The 21539-nt window shown below is 48.4% G+C and overlaps 1 long non-coding RNA gene across 1 annotated transcript in view; it reads left to right on the top strand.

Moving 5' to 3' along the window:
* Window positions 1-1536, top strand: part of LOC114066565 — a 70460-nt gene extending 68924 nt beyond the window's left edge. The window contains exon 3 of the long non-coding RNA XR_003573206.1: window positions 1415-1536. This is a non-coding gene — a long non-coding RNA (uncharacterized LOC114066565). The remainder of the gene's footprint in view (window positions 1-1414) is intronic.
* Window positions 1537-21539: the final 20003 nt, after the last annotated feature.

Raw genomic sequence — 21539 nt, forward strand, 5'->3', positions numbered from 1 at the left:
CACAGCCCTGGTTATACTCCCATAGTCCAAAGGTTCATGTTCCTTGATGGAAGCTGGATGTTCTTGAGGTTACTGCTACAGTACCAAAGGAGGAGCCCTGAGTTCACTCAGAGAATCATTTAGGTTGGAAAAGCCCTCTGAGGTCATTGAGTCCAAACATTCCCCCAGCACTGCCAGGCCCATCACTAACCCATGTCCTCAAGAGCCACATCCACAGGGCTTTGGAGCACTTCCAGGGATGGGAACTCCACCACTTCCCTGGCTATCCTGTGCCGCTGCCTGAGCACCCTTTCCACGAAGAAATTTTCCCTGATATCCGATCCAAATTTCCCCTGGCACAGCTTGAGGCCATTTCCCCTCATCCAGTCCCTTGTTCACTGGGAGCAGAGCCTGACCCCCACCTGGCTCCACCCTCCTTCCATGGGGGTTGCAGAGCCAGAAGGTCCCCCCTGAGCCTCCTTTTCCCCAGGCTGAGCCCCCCCAGCTCCCTCAGCTGCTCCTCCGTGACTCACAATGTATGACCTACTGAACTACAGTGAAACCTGGGGGGAGACTTGGAGTTGATACTTAAAAGGTATTTTTCAAAGCCTTTCTCTTTCTTATCCTTCTTGTACTACTGGAACTGCAAAAGGAATCTCATTTAAAATATGAATTAGAAATTTTATACTTCTTATGGCTCTGTGTTCTTGGGAAGCTGATACTCATCACTTGCCTGTTTTCTTGGGGGAGTGTGCAATGAGCTTTTGGAACAGGTTTCCTACTTTTTGGCTAATGAGGAGTGGGACAATTATTTATTCCAAGAAGCTGGATCAAGGTTGACAGCCTGGGGGTAGACCTGAAAGAACAGTAACACTTTAGACTTTAGTTGCTCTGAGATCCTTCAGAAACAACTGCCTTGATCTTTTAGTGCTCTGGTAAATCATTTATTCTGATCACCTACTTGCAAATTCCCTCTCACCCATCCAATGGGATGGAAGGAGCTGGGTATGGAGCTGCTGGCCATAACCCAGCAGGTGAACTGCAACAGTGCAGAGCTTCAGCGGGGCTTCTAGAGCACCTGGCAAAGCCCCTGGGTTGGGAGCAGCACCAGAAATTCAAATTCCTCTGACAAACAGGGTGTCTGGAGCTGGAGGTTTTGGATAGGATTTTTCCCCTCTCAGGTTGCAGGCAGGACACATGCTGTTGAACACACTGCATCCCCTCTGCCTCTCCCTCCTCCCACACTGTGCCTTGGTGCTCCCTGACAATCTGTTTCAATTCCCCTTCCCTTCAGCACGACCAAGGGTCCCCCAGGTTACCCAGTGATTCATCTCTCTGGAATTTGGGAGTGCTGCTTCTCTGCTCCTACCCACACTGGCAAGGGGCTTATTAAAGCATCAGAGATTACCCAGAACCTCTTCTGGTGGACATTTAGTTGAAGAGCACTTGATGCCAGACGTTATTTTACATGTGTGTTCTGACACCAGACTTCACTACTGCGCCTCACCTTTCTCTGTGTGCGTGGGTTTGAACACCTTTGCCAACTACAACCCTATGAGAGGATCCCTGCTGCTTTGGGAATGTACACTGGGAATGACTTCAAGTGGAAGCGTGTTTGGATTGTCCTATTTCTATTTCTGAAGGCCTCTCAAGGGAGCTCGCTCTCTCTTCTCACCCCATCGCTTCCGATGGGGCCGAGTCATCGCATTCCGTGTGCGCACAGTGACACCTCAGAGAGACTTGGACTGTTCTCTTGTCTCACTTCCACTCTCTTCCAGGCTGGATGCACACCCTGGAGGTATGTGGTTTGTCTCAAGATATAAGACTTCCCCCCCTCAGAAACTGCATTACTTCAACAAGCCACAAAGGGCTGGCAAGAGGGAGAAGGATGCTCTTGTTAGCGCAGCTTTCCTGGGAGATCTCCTCTGTGGGCTCCATGCAGCTGGAAACAGCCTCTCCCTCTCCTGAGCTCGCGTGCGTGGGCAGGCACACGTTCCCTCATGCAGCAGTTGCGCTGATGTGTGAGTACAGACACAAACACTCGCTTACAGCTGCACAAATACCTTCCCTTTGTTGCCCTCGTGCGTGCGTGTAGAGGTGGAAATTCTCTGAGTGACCGTCACCCCCTGCAAACTCCAACCTGCCCTTTATGCAGGTGCCCCAAGAGCACATGCACCCTTCCCCTGCATGCACAGGTACAGGTGAATCTCCACAGCCTGCAAAGGTGTTGCAGGATTTGGAGGGAGACATGAGCAAACTGAACCTGAAGGCACCTCTTGAGGTTTAATCCAACCAGTGTTCCAAGCAGGCTCCCCCTGAGCTCAGAAAAGGTTTCTCAGGGCTGTGTCCAGTCAGGTGTTTAAAACCTCCTGAGTCAGAGATGCGATAGTCCTTTTTTTTTAACCTTATACCCAGGCAGAACCTTCACTCCTTAAATGTTTGTCCTTTCTTTTGACCTTCAATGTGTCTTTTGCTCTCCCTGCCACACACCTGAGCTGGAATTGGAGTGATAACAAAATACTCAATACAAACCCCAAACCCTGAGCTTTGCTTCTTTGCAGTCTGTGCTCAGTTTTAGGAGATCTGAGAACCTGAGCAGTTCCAGGAGATCACAGTGGCTGACCCAGCTTTGGGAGAACAGGATGGATCAGATGACCTACCAGATCTCCTTCATGTCTTATATTTCTGTGATATGGCCATTTGTGCTCCTTTTTTTTTCTTTTTTGGCCTTGGAGATCCACTGAACACTTTCCCTTTCCTGTGTTTGGAGGGATTCAGCCATTTGAAATCCTCCTTTTCCAGTGGCCAGTGTCCACACTGGTCACAACCACAACTGCCTAAATCACAGGTTTAAAATCTTGAAGTAGTTAATTTGGGGAAGAATCTCAGACTCCCTGGAGGCTCCTACTTATCTGTTACCTTGTGAGACATGTGCTGAAGGGGAAAGGGTATTTTTTTTTCAGCTTATTTTCAGATCCCAGCAGGGAGAAACCCTGTTCATACACTTTCCAAATTAAAGCAGAAATAAATCCTGAGCAGAGCCCTTCAGGTGCATGGGAAAAATGGAAATACAACTGCAAGGTTTCATTTGAGAAAAAAATATCTGAAGGAATCTTTCACTTTTTCCACCCTTTTCCCTTTTTTTTGCAGTCAAAAGTATCTTCTAAATTTTGCAAATGTTATTGGATAACCCAAATCTGGCTAATCCAGTATTCTGGTGACTAAAATATGAGGCTAAAAAGTTCACCCAGCATCAGGCTGTGTTCTGTTTGTGAGGCTGATTTCACGTAACAGCAACTGTGGTGAAATCACCTGCCAGGTGGGCATTAAGTGATGTGACCTTGTGACTGTCACAGCCAGCTCAGTTTCAAACCAGGAGAAAATCTGGAGCAGGGTGTATTTTCTGGGGAGGTGTTTCTTTCTCACTGTAGTTCTTATCTTTTAGGTGGGGATCACGGTCAAGGCTGAAGACCTGGCTACTCCCCTTCGCCTCATTTTTGTGATTTATTTATTTTTCTTTGCCATAGATCAGCCTCTTGGTGAGATGACTTCAGCCAGGAACTCTCCACCACTGCTGAAGGATCTAAAGGGTAAAGACTCTGATCTGTCCCCAAAAAAGCAGGAAGCACAGCCATGGATGAGGTAAGCACAGCAGCCTGAAATGGCTTTGAGTTGTTTTATGCAGTGCAGGGACCACCAGTGTGTAGAAGTACGTGTTGTACTGGTGGTGAACCAGCAGATCATGGAATGGTGACCTGGGAATACTTTCAGACATGGACAGGTGTGGATATGGATTTATGTACATCTGTTTTACCTACCTAAGGCTCAGAGCTGGGGAGACTGATTATGGGTTTGCTCAAGACCAGTATTTGATGGAATGACTTCAGACTGATAATATATTAATAGAAAATAGCAATTGAGATCTATCATGTATTTCCAAAGACGCTTACTTTTAAGACTTTAGTAACAATTATTTGTGAACTGTCTTTAAATTCACACAAATGTGAACACCCATCTCTGTTTATGTTCCCGTGTGCACCCCCAGTGGGAAGTGTTCGAGGACATCGTGCACATGTGAGGAGGGATTTCTTACTTGGTGTGGACATCCTTCCACTCAGGCAGTGCCAGGGAGATGTTCATAGAATCACAGAATGGTTTGAGTGGGAAGGGACCTTGAAGTTCATCCAGTCCCACCCCTACCATGTGCAGGGACATCTTCCACCAGCCCAGGGTGCTCCAAGCCCCATCCAGCCTGGCCTTGGACACTTCCAGGGATGGGGCAGCCACAGCTGCTCTGGGCAACCTGTGCCAGGGCCTCACCACCCTCACAGCCAAGAATTCCTTCCCAGTGGTCCATCTAACCCTGCCCTCTGAAGGTGGGAAGCCATTCTCCCTTGTCCTTTCATTCCAATCTCCTGTAAAAAGTCTCTCTCCAAACTTCTTGTAGGCTCCCTTTAGGTACTGGAAGGCTGCTATAAAGTCTTCCCACAGCCTTCTCTGGGCTGAAAACGCTGTCCATGTTCATGGACAGGGTTGCAGATTGTGTTCACCTATGTCAGGATGTGCCTCTGTCATTGCACAGCTCCTCCAAACTGTCACACGGGTGCATTTTAGGACAGAAGGAGCACTGGTTAATTCAGGAAGTGACACATGCTTTTATATTCGGGGGCCAAATCCAGATTTTCCTGCTGAAGCCAAAAGTATAAGCAACACAATCCCATGAGCACGTTGCCTCTGAGTGACAGTTTGAGTGCAGGGGGGTGACTGGGTTTGGCTGAGCTCTCTATTGCTCTGAAAAGAGCAGTCGATGCCCTTGACTAGCGAGCGATGCCAAGTGCCACATGTGCGATAGTGGCCAGGGGCCTGGTCACTGTGCCCAGCCAGTCCCTGTGGATTCAGGTCTGGCCAGTAGCAGCCATGCTGCTTGGGAGACAAGTTTCTGTATGAAATTCTTCTCCAGTGGAAGGTATCCCTGCCTCTGGCAGGGGGGTTAGAACGAGATGAGCTTTAACCCAAACCACCCTGTGATTCTGTGTAATTTGTGTCGCTTCCCTGTAGGTACTAAAGGGTTAAAACCCTCCTCTGTCTCAGATACAGAGCAGGGAGTAAAAAACTGTGACCCTGCAGGTTCCCAGGTTGCTGTTTCTGTGTGTGGATCTGGGTGTAGGGTGGGTTGTCCTGCTGTTGGCAGGGGTGAATATGTGGGAGAGCAGAGCCTGGTCACACGTCTGTGTCGGTGCAGCTGTTGATGAGCACGGGGGTGTTTGTGTCGGCGCTGTCTGGGGCAGGAGGTGCATGTGCTGTGTGTTATTCTCACATCCTTGCTAGCAGCAAACAATGTCACGTCCCTACCTGGACTGCAAGGTGACACGCACCTCAAAAACAGCAGCGACAACAAGCTCCAGAGCCGTGGCAGAAAGCAGAGCTGCTCTTTTTTGCTCATCAGCCAGGAAACCCTGCCAGCCCCGGCAAAGCATGCCGGGACCCAAACCAGCTTTTGGGCTGGGGCTCGGGGGTGGGGGCAGCGAAAGAGAAGCAGTAATTTGTTTGCCATCGCCCTGGAGCCAGGAAATCCAAACCCCAAGCATTTCCCAGGCCACAGCACATGGGAGTTGCAGGAGAGTGTCAGCGAGTGGCTCCCAGGAGCGCACCCACCCGCGCACACACGCGCCCGCACACGCACGGGCAAGGGGCTCCGCTCCGGCACCACCGCCCTGAGATGCTGAGACAATATCGAGTTTTCAGGCCATAGCTGTCAGGATGCTTCGGTATATTCATCACCCCCCACTCCATGGTGATAAAAATTTACACAGCCAACGAAACGAAGATTAATTTCATGTGAAAAGCTGACAGAATGGCCCATGTCATTGCTTTATTTGTGCCAGCACTCAGTAACTCGGCGCAAGTTCCATTGAGGTGGCAGACACCCTGTCCCCTTGAGCCATCTCGTCTCCTCTCTAATGATGCCACCGTTTTGACAAAACCAAGCAACACAGCCGGTATGTGCGAATTTGGAATTAATTTTCCTCAGAAAGGTCAAGTATGTTAATGAGCTTTTGGCTGCCTGCGTTTTCTCCCTTGTGCTTCTTCCCCGTTAATGGGGGGAAGGGGGGGGGGGAAAGAAGGGGGAGAAATAATTACAGAAATAAAAAACGAAGGAAGGAGGAAAAGAAAGAAGCTGTGAGGATTTGGAAGAGGCAGGATTCAGCGTGGTTTTTCAGGGCCTCTCCTTTTGCAGGACTGAGGCGGGCTAATTGTATCAGCGCAAGTCCGTGCAGTTTGCTTGGAGCTGTTGAGCGGGGCCAGGGATGTCATGGATAGCAGAGTTGGTGTAACCTGGCACGGAGGGGGTGAATTGCACCTCCTTTGCACTCAGGGAATGAAGGCAGCCCTGTGTGTTGGCAGCTGCCTTCGTTTTCCGTCACAGAATGGCTGAGCTCGGCTCAACGCGGGGCTCTGGCGCTGAGGGAGCAGAGAGCGAGGGAAGGTGAAGGAGAGAAGGAGTTCACGGGCTCCAGCTCTTGTGCCCATTATGAGAGGAAGCTGAAAGAAAGCTCAGCTGCTCTGGGAGAAAGGCCAGGGCCCAAAAATTCATCCAGCTTAGAAATAGGACAAATAGGCAGTTTAAAGAGAGATTGTCCATACAAGTGGTATGAGGTGTTTGAACTAACTGTGATGCCAACCACCTCTCACCCCTGTGTTCCTCAGAGTCCTGCCTTTATTCCTGCAAGTTGGAATTTGCCACTTTCAGGCATTCTCATGGCAGGAGTTGCCTTGATTTCTCAAGGGCTTGGGTGATGATCAGCGGGAGGAAAGGTGGCAGAAACAGCAGATGGTGTGTCAGGCCATAAGGGAGCAAAGCTGGACTCCTGGCTCTGTCACACACAAGTCACACTCACCTGGATAGGACATTTAGGGTAGGATTCATCTCACCTAATTTTAGTCATCTTAAGTAAAGTATCCAGACTAAACTAACTGTCCAGGTTTCTCTTCTTGTTAACAGAGAACAGCAAGGAGGAACACGTATCCCACCTAATTTAAGATGAGAGAAATTCCATTCTGGCAAGGAGTTTCTTTCTCACTGAATATAAAGTGAACTTAAACAACCAGTTTGGACTGAACCCCTACCTTTTAGAGACTTAAAATTATGGGGTGCAATTTCCTCCTCATTCTCTTCTCTCTGCTCCCATTCTGGCTCTTTATTTCCATATAATCCTACAGGTAGAGGAAATCTCACAGTGGCTGTATTGGCAGGGTAGGATCAATGCCTTTCCCTCAGCTTGCCCAGGCTGTCTCCTCCATGCTTATCCAGTCTTGTGGCAATACAACCTTTGGCTGTGATCTGGTCCTTCCTGCCTCGCGCTGCTGGAGCCAGCCCAGCACACAGAATCTTGGGCACTGTCCAGAAAGCCTTTGTTGACTTTGGAGGGGACAAGTTTTGCCATCCTGGCCACAGTGCAAGGAGAAATGATGTGCAATGTAACAGGGCCGGTGTCATATTTAAGGGTGTCCTTAATTAGGGTTTTGCTTTGTTTTACACCTTACTCAGCTGGTTCTGGTGTGTGGGTCCATCTGTGTATGGTCCTGGCGTGTTCCCCACATGACTCATCCTGCAGCGGGGCTGCCTCAGACTCGTGGCTGGGACACGGATTTCAAAAGCACTCAAGTGGCCAAACTTAATGATTTTCAGCTGACTCCTAGCATTGTCCTAAACAAGGAATTCCTACCCATAAACCACTGTGCTGCCCACGCTCTCCCCCTCTTTCCCAGGCTCTGTCGTGTGCATGGAGGCACATTCTGCTCTGCTGGCCCTGCTGCAAGGTGGGGTGGTATTTGGGGACAGTGAGATTCACCAGAGGAGCTTTGGGCTGTCCCTCTCCCATGTGCTTGCCCAAGTGGTCACGGGCATCACCAGGTGTATATCTTTCCTCTCTAGAGGTTGTTGTTAAGTGGTTGCTTTATTCCTCCTCAGAGGAAATTTCTACAATGGAAGGAATAAGGTATAAATTTAACAACAAATATTAATTTGTGCACAGGACAAAGGGGGTACAAGAGATACTTAAAATATTTCAGTGGCAAATGGTATTTTGAGTCCTCAGTTCTAGCAACAAAAAGAACACAGAGATTGCCTTGTTCGTGGCCATGGTGAAGTAGGGCATCCCTGTCCTGTGGTTGTCTGGGATGTCAGAAGAGGATGAGATCTGTAGGAACTTGAGTTCTTAGGGAACTTCTCTCCCAGCAGCTCCCTGGGGCTTTAGCTAAACTGTGGGATATTCAATGTTCCCCAACTCTCGTGTCAAGGACCATCTCCTCTCTTCCCAGCTGTGAGATGTGGCTCTGCACCATTTCTGTGTCCTCCCCTCCCACGCTCTGGTTTCCGCAGGGAGGAATCCTGGGGATGTGAGTCAGGGATCTGTAGTGCCCTGTCACCAGTGGGAATGATTCAGGCCTGAGACAGCACAGCACACCTACCCCCTGATTTACATATCGCCCTCGGGACACTCCAAGCCACATTTTCCCAACACGCCAAGTTCTTGAGAAAAACCAACCACTTGTTTTGGTGCTTCAATAGAAACACAACCCCTTAGAACAGGCGTGGAGTCCATGAGATGCATCAGGGCAGTGAGTCTGCTCTCCCCTCCTATTACTCCTCTCATGTTCGTGGATATCATGGAGCAGTGTCCCTTCATCCCTGTGTTGTGGGGATTGTTTGTGCCATCTTCTCTCAGATTCTGTTCCTTTCTGCCCCTCTGTTTTTCGCCTGTGTGAGAGCGCTGGCGCCCGCAATGGGAGGTCACCAGCGAGGTTACTCAACTGGCTCCAAATATGAAGGCTTCCTGCTCTGCTGTGAAGAGCTGCCAAGTCCCCCCTCCCCGCTGCTCACCACAAACCCAGTGCCTCTTTGTCTCCCTCTCTCCCCTTCTCATCCCTCCTCCTACCAAGACATTCAAATCTCTCCCCAGCAGACAGAGTGGGAGGACAAGGCACCCCGAGGTACCCTCAGATGGGTTTGCCTGCGTTCCCAAAGCAGTGTGGCCAACGGGTGATGTTGTCTTTGCCCCTTATCAATGTTGCCAGAGGGTGAACTGCCCCCATCTGTCCCTCCAGAGTCTGTGGCAGGTTCCTGTCAGGACCTGACCCAGTAGCTGGGCTGACAAAAGTCTTTTATTTCCACTGGAAAATGTCTGCAGGTTTTTCTACCAGATGAGGGGATCTGTGGATAACTGTGAAGGGGTTCATGAGCAGTGATAAAGGAGAATGTGAATTTTGTCAGCAGATGGGAATGGGCTGCACAAGGTCCTGTAGCTTCCTTACAAAACTGGTAGGGGGGTACAGATGGATAAGAGTTAAAAATCTCTGCCCTATGCATGAACCTGGGGAGAGACAAGGAATCTCCTGTCCCAAAGGAAGTGAAACAGCAGCCCCAGGGCTGCCATTTTCCCAAGGGCAATGTGGCAGTGGCTGATCAGCCTAAAGGGAGAGAGCTGCCTTTGGTGGGCATCTGAGCGTGTGGGGAGGGAGCAGAACGCAGGGAGAGCTTCATTTACAGGAACAGAGCATGAACCAGAAAAGAGAAACGGTTAGAACAGGACACTGTGAGGAGCAGAGGAGATAAATAAGGTGGGAATGGGGGGAAGATGAGAGGGATGGTCACAATTTTTGTAAGAACCAAGGGGAGTGGGGACGCTGCTCCAAAAAGCACCTCGGAGATCAACTGCATTCAAGTAAAAACATAATTTTCTGTAAGAATAATACAGAAGCCCCACACACTAATGGTTCAGCAGGATGAGGAAAAGCAGCCTGCTCCACCCCAGTATGTGCTGAGGTAAGGGTAAAAGCGGAGCCCCTTGGGCAGGAGCCTGCCAGCGGTGCACACTCGGCTTTGGACTCATCTGGGGTACTCGAGCTGGCAACGATCCTGCTCTCAAAGTAGAAGAGAAACAGCTGCTTTGGAAGAGGATTTTTAGCCTCCCCAGCCGTGGCTGAGCCCCTTCAGCTCCTTGTCTTTGCTCCTAAACTCTCTTTCTTAAAGATCTCACCGGAGATTTCCCGCTGGTGCGAGTGCTGCTGGGGTCACCAGCCAGGAGCTCCTGTCTTTTTCCCAGGAACTGTGAGGCTGCAGGAAACGTACCCTGAGGAGTTCTTTGTGAGCATCACACCTGAATTTGCCCCACTCTCTCCCATTTTATGCTAAATGGAGACCACAGAGACCTCATTTAATGACTGGGTTTGTGTAGGTGTAAAGCTCTTTGAGGTCTCCATAAACAGGGGTGTTTATTCATTTAGATTTCATTTTGATTTTCTTTTAAGATGAATTCATTAGCAGGGAGAAAGCCAAAACCTCACTGCTAAAAATCCAAGTCTTGGTTTTGTTTTGTTTTAAGCCATGAAACAAGTATAAATTAACTAATTTCTAATTATGGTCTCGGGGCTGGTCCTTTAGGCTGCCACCACCCGTGTGGTCTGTGTTCTGGGAGCTCACAGACAAGGAAAAGCTGAGAAAAGCATGGAAATAGGAGGACTGGGGGCAGCTCTTCCTTGTTTGATGGCACCCTGTGTTAGCTGCTCCTTTGGCTGTTAGGGCTATCACATTCCAGGGATGCATTGCTGCGGTTAAGGGGTGAAGTGAGACAAATGAGAGGACAGAGGTTACACACATGAGCTACAAGGATGTCCCCGTTTCAATGCTGGGCAGAAAAATCAGATGGAGTGTGTTTGCTCCTGCCCTGGGGCTAAGAGCAACAAAGGGAAAGAGCAGGGGATTTATCTAACTGCAGTCTAATATTCCTTTGGCTGCAGCAAAGGCTGCAGCACTTCCCGACTATCGGCTGGCGCTTTCACTCACACACATCTGTGATTGATGGGCAGAGAGTATAAACACCTCATTAGTGCTATAATTCACTGGTTAGGGCTCAGACTGGGCTGTGGGAGGAGGGAGGGGGGAAAAAAGAAGTTGAGAAAGTTTAATAAAGAAAAAAAAAAAATGGAAGAAGGAGAAGAACGGATGTAAAGGCCACACAAATCATTCCGGGGAGTTATCTGACCTGCTTTGAAAACTTTAATTGCTGATAATGGACAACCTGTTGGGTGGTATTTTATTAACACTAATAGATTTTTACGGGATATTTCTCACATTGCTCTCCCAGAGCCTGAGGAATACATTAAATATTAAAAGTTAATGCTCTTGGTTGCTGTTTCAAGGATGCCCCACCGATAACGAGCTTTCCCGCAAGTTAGAAACCGGGAGAAAACATGAGCTGCCTTTGCCACTTACGGCCTCTGCAATAATAATGAGGAAAACACTCGGTGCCTGGTGTGCACCTTGCAGCTGAGCTGCTCGAGTCTGGCCTAAATGCTCTGTAAAGGCAGTGCCCAGCCCGGAGCTGGTAGCTGTATCTCATCTCCAATCCTGGCTTTGCAAGAGCTGGATTCCAGAGTCCCACGCTGAGAGCAAATGTTTGTAACCCCCATATGCTGCTTTACATTTCAGTTATTCAAAGCAGAGGCTGAGCTGACAACCCATTCCTGTTTCTCAAGAGAACTTAGGTCTGAAATGGATGGTATTTTTCTTTAATGTGCTGAATGGTTTTATAAGAGTGTTGCTTCCGCACCGATCTGTTACAGAAATGACCCAGCTACCTGGAGCAGAAATGGGAAGCACCCCAGGAAACATCTGTAGAGACCTCCAGGACTGTGGGCAGCAAGGGGGGTTCTGGAGGAGGCTCCAAGGTCCTGCACACGGCAGACAACCCCTAAAGTATGGAAAAAAAAGGCCAGTTCTGTGCTGCATAGGGATGGATCCAAGCAGCCCAAGAAAGAAAAGAAATTAATGCAACACTGGGGAGGTTTGCTGGAGGGAAAGTAAATTTGAAACAGGATGAGCAGTAAGCAGCTTGTGTGGTGAGTCAGAGGGCTGGTGCTAGAACTGGAAAGTCATAATACACTTTTATGCTTGTGGGTAAAACCTGGACTTCCCCTTTAGTGCCTTCTTTGGATGCACCAGCACTGCCAGCAGTGATGGCCTGAGCCTAGAAAGCCAAGTTAAATGTGTAAGCCCTGCCTGTGGTGGCCTTTCACTTTGGAGTCGGGTCATCTTCCCTGGCGGCAGCGACGGGCTCTGGTTTGGATCTCATTCCGACCTCTGTTTGTGCAGCCACCCTCTTGTGCCAAACCAAGCTGGACTGGATGGCCCCATCCACGCTCCCTGGAACAGCCCTGCTCCAACCCTGGTGAGTAACTCAGCTTTCCAGGCCTGCTTGGCTGCAGAGCAGCTTCCTAAGCTTTACTGTGCAGGCCAGCTAGACCTCACCAAGAGCATGGTTCCAGCTGCCAGGCCCTTCTGTAGGCAGCCTGCAAGAAGATGGATTTCCACACCTCCTTTCTCAGTAAGCCTTTTCTTGTAGTCATGCCATGAACTCCTTCAGCTGGACTGTCTTGGTCTCTCCTCTCCCCTCGCCACTGGTGTTTCCAGACAAGGAGGAGAAGCTGCCCAAACTACCCACTCACCCTTGGCAGCCATTCCCACCCTCCCTGCTAAAACAAGGCATCTTTTCTTCTGTATTCCTCTGTATTCCATGCCCCCTTTCTGTGGAAGTTTTTCAAGTTAGCTAAAGGGTTCAGCTGCCTTGGGGTGGTGCAGGCAGAGGAGGAGAGGCTCCAGTTCAGTCTTCTCTAAGTCTGGCTTTAATAAGTGAGGTCTCATTTTGGCATCTTGAAGCTGAGCTGCTAGAGCCAGTTTTCTGAGGAATTAGGGACTGATCACAGAGACCAGTTGTCTTCTCTTACATGTGGACCTGCTTGGGTCAGAAACGTGCATGGCAAGTTTTAGACTTTGCTGGGGAATATTTCATTAATCCTGTCTGCACTGCGGGGTGTTCAAGGGCCTTCAACTTGGCCTTGGGCACTCCCAGGGATGGGGCAGCCACAGCTTCTCTGGGCAACCTGTGCCAGGGCCTCCCCACCCTCACAGGGAACAATTCCTTCCCAATATCCCATCTAACCCTACCCTCTGTTTGTTTAAGGCCATTCCCCCTTGTCCTGTCAGTCCAAAGCCCCTTCCCAGCTCCCCTGGAACCCCTTTAGGCTCTGGAAGGGGCTCCAAGGTCTCCCCAGAGCCTTCTCTTCTCCAGGCTGAACAATCCCAATTCTCTCAGTGAATCTGGGTCTTGCTGAATTTGGGAGGAAGAGCCAGGAGAACTTGGTACAGTGGTTCTTTCCAAAGGATAAATCCTTTGGCTCCCCCACTCCAGGATGTGCTTTGTTTCTAGACTGCTGTTCAGCAATAAAATGGTCTTAGTTACTTAACGGGAATTGACTTTGTCCCTTCTCCTCCCCCTTCCAGCCCATCCGTTCCCCCCGTCTCCCCTCCAATAACGGCAGCTTTTCCTGATTGACCCCACAGGCTCACGAAAAACCTTTTTACTTAAACGTGTATTGACCTCAGTCTTGCTGCCCAGTGAATTATGTCACAGCTGGCAATCTGAAAGCCATAAATCAGGGCTCCAACCTGGGGAGCTGTCTCCTGATGACACGGATCCCAGCCTTCGTCGATGAAGGTTGTACCAGGTGCCTTCGTGTCTCTGACAACTGGGAAGGGAATACCCTTTTTATGTTTCTTTTCTGTCGTCATCCTGTAGGCCCTGTGATTTTTTTCTTTCTTCCCTTTGATTTGGGTTTGGTGGTGTTTTTTTTTTTTTTTTTTTTTTTTTAATTATTTCCCTTTCCCCATCTGTCTTTGCACTGTGTATAAAATTTCCTTCCTTACCTTAACCCACCCTTCAAAGGGAGAGAAAAGGAACCTGTCAGACTTGACATCTTGGATGGTCTTAATTCTTAGGTGGTGTTAATTTTACCAGTCTTTCCTCCCCCACTTCCTGTTTGATTTTTGTGTTGATTTGTTGTTGTTTTCCCTGGCGTGATTTTGTGATCTGGGCAAACGCACTGGACAAATGAGAAATTTAATGATACTGGAAATATTTCTCCCATATTTTGTGAAGCAAAGTGATTCCTACAGACCTTTTGCCCCGTGACTTGGGATGTGCTGGCTTGTTGTCACTTTGCGGATGAGGGAAGGGGAATACTCCATGAAACGTGAAGCATCATCACAAATTCAGTCAACCCTTCTGTCTCTGTACAAGTATTGATCAAGTGGGAAGGAGAGAATTCGGTTCATGACAGTGTTTGCAAAAGGAAGATCTGGGTTGTGCTTGACTGAAACAGTAAAAATGCCGCGAGTTTTCATCATTCCCTGTTCTTTTGGGGAATCAGGGAGGCATAGCTTCATCTTCCTCTTCTCACAGACAACAGCAAGGCTTGAGTATCTCACATCTGGCCATGGGTGGCAGGGCCAGGAAAGGAGGGATATTTGCTTGCTTTCCCACATCTCAAAATAGGGCTACATAAACAATTTTTATAAACTTTATTCTGTCTGTGCTGTCACTGCTAACAAAGCCAGGAAAGAAAAAGCATAATTTTTAGTTCTAGAATTAGTAGAAATACTACCTTGGTGACAGCCCCGTTGCTTGTTAGAGATCTGTGGCACATTCCTTCGATGTGCCATGTGAATTCCTCAGCTCAGGAATGTCTTGAGTTTAGGAGATGTTACCTTTTTGTCTGTGTCTTGACTGACTTTAGCAAAGGCAGACAGATGAGTTTGGAGATAGCTCTGACAACGTGCCTGGTGCTCAGGCCAGACCTGGCAAGGCTGGGATCAGTCCAGGGCTGGTGTTGGCTCTGAATGTCACCAGGGGAGCTGGGAGGGCCCTCGGTGGGTTCAGTGCTCTGGATGGAGATCAGACCCTGAGATAACAGGGTGATGACAAGCACCCTCAGAAATACTGACACAGAGACAGATAAAAGAAGATGCAGTAATAGTGTGTAGAAATAAATCCTTCTCATTCTTCTTTTGATCTTCTGCATTTCTTAAATATGAGAATTTTCTTAATATCAGCTTCTTACATCATCCATAAGCTCATGCCCTGCATTATAACAGCCTTACAAAAATATTACTCAAAGAAATGGATTCAGGCATTTATTTTAAAGACACTGGATTAGGCGCTATCTGTATTTAGAATAAATTCCTCCCCCACAGTGTTTGCAATGTAATGTTTGTGGTCCTGGCATGTGCAGCACTGCCCAGAGAACGGGGCCGGCTGGAAATTCCCTCATCTGCATAAATGCAAATGACCAAAAACTTGGACTGGTGGGAGAAAAATTAGTAGATTATGGGTTTTATTCCTCCTTTATTGATGTAAATGGCAGGCATGTGTAATGATAGTTGTGATTTTTAAAGTGGGCTGCGTCCCTTCAAAGAAAATGTGAGCTCATAAATCCTGTGAGATTAGAGATCCTGAGGCCCGATGTGGCCGTGGCTCCAGGTTTATGGCATTCCTCAGGACAGCCAGGATAGGATGTTCTGTGACCCGGCTTTTATGAAGATCAAAAGGCTTAAAAATGTTGAGAATAAGATTTTCACGTCGTCCAGGGGGAGACACCAAGATGTCAAGTGGGAGGAGGCTCTTTGAAGTGTGGAGATAAGGACCTTTCTAACCCCCAGTCAGGTATGAAAGCCATTTCCAGGCAGCAGAGGAGCGTGGCATTCCACTGGACTTGGGAATTCATGGAACAGGCCAGCTGAGCTGAGCCAGGTGAACACCTGGCAGCGTCTCAGCCAACCCATGAACAGGACCAAAACCTGAATGTTTGAAGAGGGTTGAAAGGACTGGGAAAATGTAAAAGTTAATGCATTGGAGGAGGTGGGAATTGTATGTGGGAATAACTCCTTGCACTCCAGCCAGCCTGAGTCCAGCACAGCACCCACTGGGGGGAGTTGGAATAAGGAGTGTGCTCCCACATGGATTATCTCAGCCTCGTATCTGAGCGTGGAGGGGCAGGTGGGAATGCTCCCAGGGAGCTTCTGGGTGGGAGAAGGGTGAGGAGAGACAGAAAGTGTCCTCACACCTCTGTGTTCTGACCAAGAGCTGAGCCACTGCAGGGCCAGGAGGGAGGAAACAATCCACTGCTGCTGGAGCCAGGAATAGCTTGTCACTGTCGGGAATAGCTGTGGGACAAGCACAGCACCGCTCTTCCGACTGTCCCAGAGCTCAGCATCCAGCACAAATTCTTACATGTTTGTTCCTTCCCTTCTCAGATTCCTCAGAGGGGCTGGCATTGGCAGCTGGATTATCGTGGTGCCTTGAGAAAGAACTTCTGCACAGCATTTGTCATGTAAGCAAAAGCTGTGAGCACTGCAAACCTTCCCAAAAAAGGATTCCCCTGAGCTGGTAAGAATAATTTCTGGTCACATTTATAGAAGCTGAAATGGCATCTAGACAAGATAAATATCCTTAATGTTTTGTCATCTTTGTGCTGATGAACTAAAGATACATTTACTTTCCTGTAATGGCTTTCTAAGAGAAAACAGCTAAAGAAGACAGAATAAACATACAATTTCATGACAGATGCTGTTCATACATATGTTTCCTCTGTAATAAGCTCAGTCCTTGGCTGACAATAAAATAAGAATTGCCCTTAGCCAACGTCTTGAAAGCTGAAGGTGAAAACAGAGTGGTAGGAATCACATGGCTTTATAATCCATGTCCAAGCATTGAATTCCCTCACAGCAACAAATCTGGGTTAAAAAAATCTTGTCCTAACTATGACAACTCACATAGATGCTCTCTAGGAACTGTTGTACGTGGAATTGGTCAGAAATACACTGATAGTCTGATTCCCACTGAAAAATGCCATTTTCTGGTGGAATTGGTTGAGGAAATTGCAACAATTCGATTCTTTTTTTGTTTGTTTGTTTTCAGAGGAGTAATAGAGGGAAGGGCCTGACTGGGTTGAAGCCATAGGTTTTATTTAGGTGTTCTTTTTCTTTTCCCATGATTTGTCGCTTCTTTTTCTAGTCATGTTGTTACACTCAGAGGCTGATCCCTGCATGGGTTACAAATATTTTAGCAGTAGGATTGCAGGAGGAGCTCCCTGTTTGGTTCTTCTTTACTCCTGACTGTTCAGGTTTTCTCTCTCATCCTTTTTAAAGCAACAACATCCCAAACACCAGAGCAGAGAGGACTATGTTGTCAACCTTCCCCTCAGCAGTGTAATGAGCAGGATCCTCTGTTAACGGGCCCACTGGTCTGATTCACAGAGAAATTACTGTGTATCCCTGTATCCCTTTAATTGTAGGGTTCAAAACCAAAGCATGGAGACACACATAAATTACTACATTGTCATTTAATCTGGAGTCAGTCCAGTGTGAACCCTGAACGCCTGGAGCTGGTCCAGCCGAGTGGCAGGAACGGGGCTGAGAGTCCTGGTAAACACCACATGATTTCTGGTATTTGCAGGGCATCTGCTCTGCCTGCCCTTGCAGTACCTTTGGCTGCTCTGGAGAAGCTCCTGGGTGACTGGTGATTTTATTAGGGCCTGGCCCATGGGAGGGTGAGCCATTCAGCTTGTCAGGGTGCTCCCAGAAGAAAAGCTGCAGTGAAGAAAAAAAAAAACAAGCCTTGCTCTGGGCTTTGAAACCTGAACTGCAGCCAATTCCAGCTGAGGGATGTGACAGTCGCCTTTGCTGTGAAGTTGCCATCTGAACAATGACAGTGTTGTGTGGCTGGAAAGGATCAGTGGAAGGGATAAGTGTCTGTGGTGGCTGTGAGTGGGCAGGTCTGTGTTAGAGAGCAGCCCAGACCCCTGGCCTTGCCTTGATCCGTGCACCTCAACACCCACAGTTAGACCTGTGCCAAGGGGACACATGTGCATCCCAAATTTTCCTCTGTTCCAAGCTCTGTTTGGCTGCTGGACCATCTGGCCACGCTTCTGCTCCTTTGAAAGCCTTGCCTTATTAAACAGTCCTGGGAGCTCAAGAGGGAAAGTCACGGGAGGAGAACAGGAAGGGGGATTGCTCAGAGATGTGCTATTCCTTAATAAAATAACAGTCTGAGAGGAGATCACAGCTTGTAACAACCAGCGAGATCCTGCTGCTAAGATTCCCTGCAAAGCTGCTCCTCTCAGGGCCAGGCTTCCCATCCCCAAAATCCAGCTGTGCTGTGCATGTGCTGCACAGCTCCCCCGACGTCACGGCACAGAGGGCGAGAGTTATAAAATATTCATCCAAATCTCGTCTTTTGTTTTCCATTTGTTGGGACAAGCAGCTCCTCTCTTGCTATTTTTGATTTGCCACTCCTGTAAGGTCCCAAGCTGAAGTCGCTGCACTGGGTCTGAGCTAGTTCGGCCTGGGAAGTACTTGAATTAACGACACAGTGCATGGGGAGAGAGAAAGAAGGAGGTTGGTACCTGCTGTGACCCTTTTGCAGGTGGGGAGTTGAGGCCTGGAAATGGAATAATTTACCTTGAGTCTAAAGAAGAGGTGGTGGCAGGATAAGACAGCAACTCACTCTTCTCCATTCAAGACAGTTTTTTGACCAGTGTTTTTGATGACAGATTAAACGCCCAGCCTGAAGGTTGGCTGAGAAATGGTTGCTTTAAAGATCAGTAATATTCCTGAACAAAGTCCTGCTGGCCTTGGGTTTGCTCCTGCACGGTCATGTTGGAGGTGAGGATTGCTGTTTCCCCACCCAGGAACTCCAGAGCACCTCAGACATCTCAGATTTACCGTTTGTGAGGTTTTTGCTTGGACTCTTCATGCAGGTCCAACCACAGATACTGCCCCAACAAGCTGGATTCCTGGGAGAGTGTCTGAAGCATTGTCCTCCTGGGATTTCAAAGCTGTGGGGTCACTTCAGAGCTGGGTTAAACCAAAACTACCAGCAAGGCCTTGTTGACATTTCCCTATAGACAGGATTTTGGATGAAGTGAACCAACACCCTGCTTGGGGTGACAGCTCAGTACAGCCCATGGGTGACTGGAAAGTATAAATAGTGCAAAAATAGGAGTTCTTATTTTTTAAAAAGAATAAGAAAATATTCAGATGTTCATTCAGCAAATGTGTCACCCCAGACACCAGGACATCAGCTTCTCTTCTTCACTCTGCTCTCTGTTTCCTGCATGGATGTGGCACAAACCTCTTTACAAATCTCTTGTAGGCTACAGGTATTTTCTTCTGTTCAACACTGTGATGTAGTAAGAAGCAATACAAATGCTATTTACCAGTAAAGAGTGGGGTGAAAAACCTTGTGTTACAAGAAGAAACATCCCTGTAGAGGCTACACCTCCTTCCAAGAGGCTGCCCGTACCCATTTCCCAAGGGTTAGGGCTGTGCTATTGCAATTCTTCATGAGATCTTTCTTACACAAGCTACAAACCTTGCAGCATCTTTCATTCCCCTTGTGCAGACTAGGAGCAGATGTTGGGAGAGGATCCAGGCCTGTGTGTTGCACTTAGAAGAGGCCACATGTATAAATCCCCCTTCTTTCTGCAGCTGTAAAATACAATGTATGCACCTTATTATCAGAGAGACAGCCAGGGTACAGGGCAGAGCATAAGCAGGGAAATGAGGGGTCTGGGGAGACTTCTCACCGTTCAGAAAAGCTGGAAGAATTTTGTTTGGAAAGCCAGGCTTGGGAGGAAAAGAACAGGAGTGAAGAAGGAGGAGCCACTTTTAAGTACAAAAATGTCTGAAGGGAATAGGGAAGTGCGAGGTTTCAAGGCTATATGAGCTGGTGTCACATGCAGGGAGGGATAAGAGAGCCTTGATTTAGGCTAGAGACGAGCCAGCAGGCAAGGAATTTGCTCCAGACAGAGCCCTTCCTAGATCCTGTGTGCTACCATAGCTAACAATCATGTCAATAGGGTTTAAAAGGTGCTTCAGAGGAACTGGGAAGCAAAGACAAATAAGGTGGGTGGCTGAGGGAGGAATGGAAAGTCCAGTGGTTACTGAGTGAGGCTTGAGTGTGATGAAAATCCTGGCTGTGCTCCAGTACAAGATTTCCTATCACATTAATTATATTGCAACAGGCTCCAGGGCTTTCTGTGATACAGACTCTGTGCATCAAAAGTGCTGCACAGACACCAGGGGTGGAGTAACAAGATAAACTTGCTGTGTTGTCTCCCAGCCTTCCATGAAGATGCCCTCAAAGATGAAGCCTGAAACTCCTTGGTGCTGCTTCCTCTGTGCACCTGGGCAGAGAGTGAATGATCTACAGGGAACGAGGAATAATTAGCTCTTGGAAATATCGTGTTTCTCTCAAAAATTAACTCCATCCACTTTTCTTTTGGAAATGTATATATGCTCTTGGATGGCATTTTTGTGACACTTAAAGGTGTTACTTGAAAAGTGTTTCTTTGAAAATATGGAAATGTGGTGACCTAAACCTAGGAGAAGATATTGGGAATATTGTGGTACTGCCACTGTTTCTTGTGGGCAGGACTCTTGGCAGGTATCTCACGAAACTGTATCTGTTCAAACCAGCAGAACTGAGGGGAGAATTCTCTCTCTTTCCTCTCCAGCTCTCTCTTTTTCCCCTCTTCTCTTTTTCCCTGTGTGCGTGCACTGGATGGCAAATAGAAAGATATTAAATCAGGGTGGAAGAAGTGTGGTCTGGGAAAGGGAGGTCACAGCAGGGGTAATGCCACCCTGAACAGGAGTGAAACCAAAGCAGAAGCCAGGCAATGCTGACAAGAAGAAAAGGAAGGAGCGAGGAGCTGCCCCAGCATGGTCCTTCTCCTCTAATGGAAAAGGAGAGTCTGATGCCGTTTTTTCCACTCTTGACAGTGCCACAGTTGCTTTCTGTCACCTGGGTATGAGGTAGATGAGGTGGAGTGTCTGCAAGTTATGCCTGAGTCACCTTGGTGGCTTCTGCAGTGGGGGAAGACCTGAGTGTAACAGCCACCCTTCTCTGGGAAAGGGTGTCCTGCAACATATGGAGCCAGGATCGCCTCACACCTGGGATGTGAGGACTGCAAGGCCTGGTTTTTACTAAGACAGTTGGTGTAGGAATGAGGTCGGGTTTGAAGTCTCCTTTATCACCCAAGTGTGGAGATGTAACTCGAGGAGGACAAACAACCACCTGTTTGTTGCCACTGCTGTCGTTCTCCTTTGTGCCAGAGGTGAAGACTAAAGCTTTGTGCTGGCCAAGGAACTTCTTAAATCCAGAAATAGTCTTAGGAGGCTGATTCCAGGTGCTTTTTTTCTAACCAAAAGCATAGAGAAGAGATGAGAACTGCGTCCTTTCTGGAGTACCCACCTGCCCTCCCAGCCTGGTGATGCATTGGTTTGAAGATATGGACTGTCCTCTACTGCTGCCTCCTCTGGAATGGCCAAAGCAGAGTTAAGCCTCCTTGTCCCTCTCCCCCCCCCCACCAAAAAAAAGTGCATTATGGGATTCTCTCTCCTGCCTCTCCCTCCTCTGTGCAGAGCTGTGTGTTTGAAATGATATCTATTTCTCTTTGTGACAGCACACCGTGACTGCCGCCTTGACGTTCTGCCGAGCTGACATCCCAACCGGTGTGACACTGATGCCTTTGGGCAGAAATCAGAGCCGGTTTGCTGCATGGCTCTGTGCAGCCACGGTGCCTGTAGCGCCTCGCAGAGCCCCCAGTGCCCTGCCGGGGAAATGGAGCGAGCACGTGGGCCCCAGATGAACCCGGAGCGGAGC

The sequence above is a fragment of the Empidonax traillii genome, unplaced genomic scaffold (assembly GCF_003031625.1).
Source record: "Empidonax traillii isolate 1590-97213 ecotype Southwest subspecies unplaced genomic scaffold, ASM303162v1 scaffold777:size296887, whole genome shotgun sequence".
In the NCBI taxonomy this organism is placed as follows: Eukaryota; Metazoa; Chordata; class Aves; order Passeriformes; family Tyrannidae; genus Empidonax; species Empidonax traillii.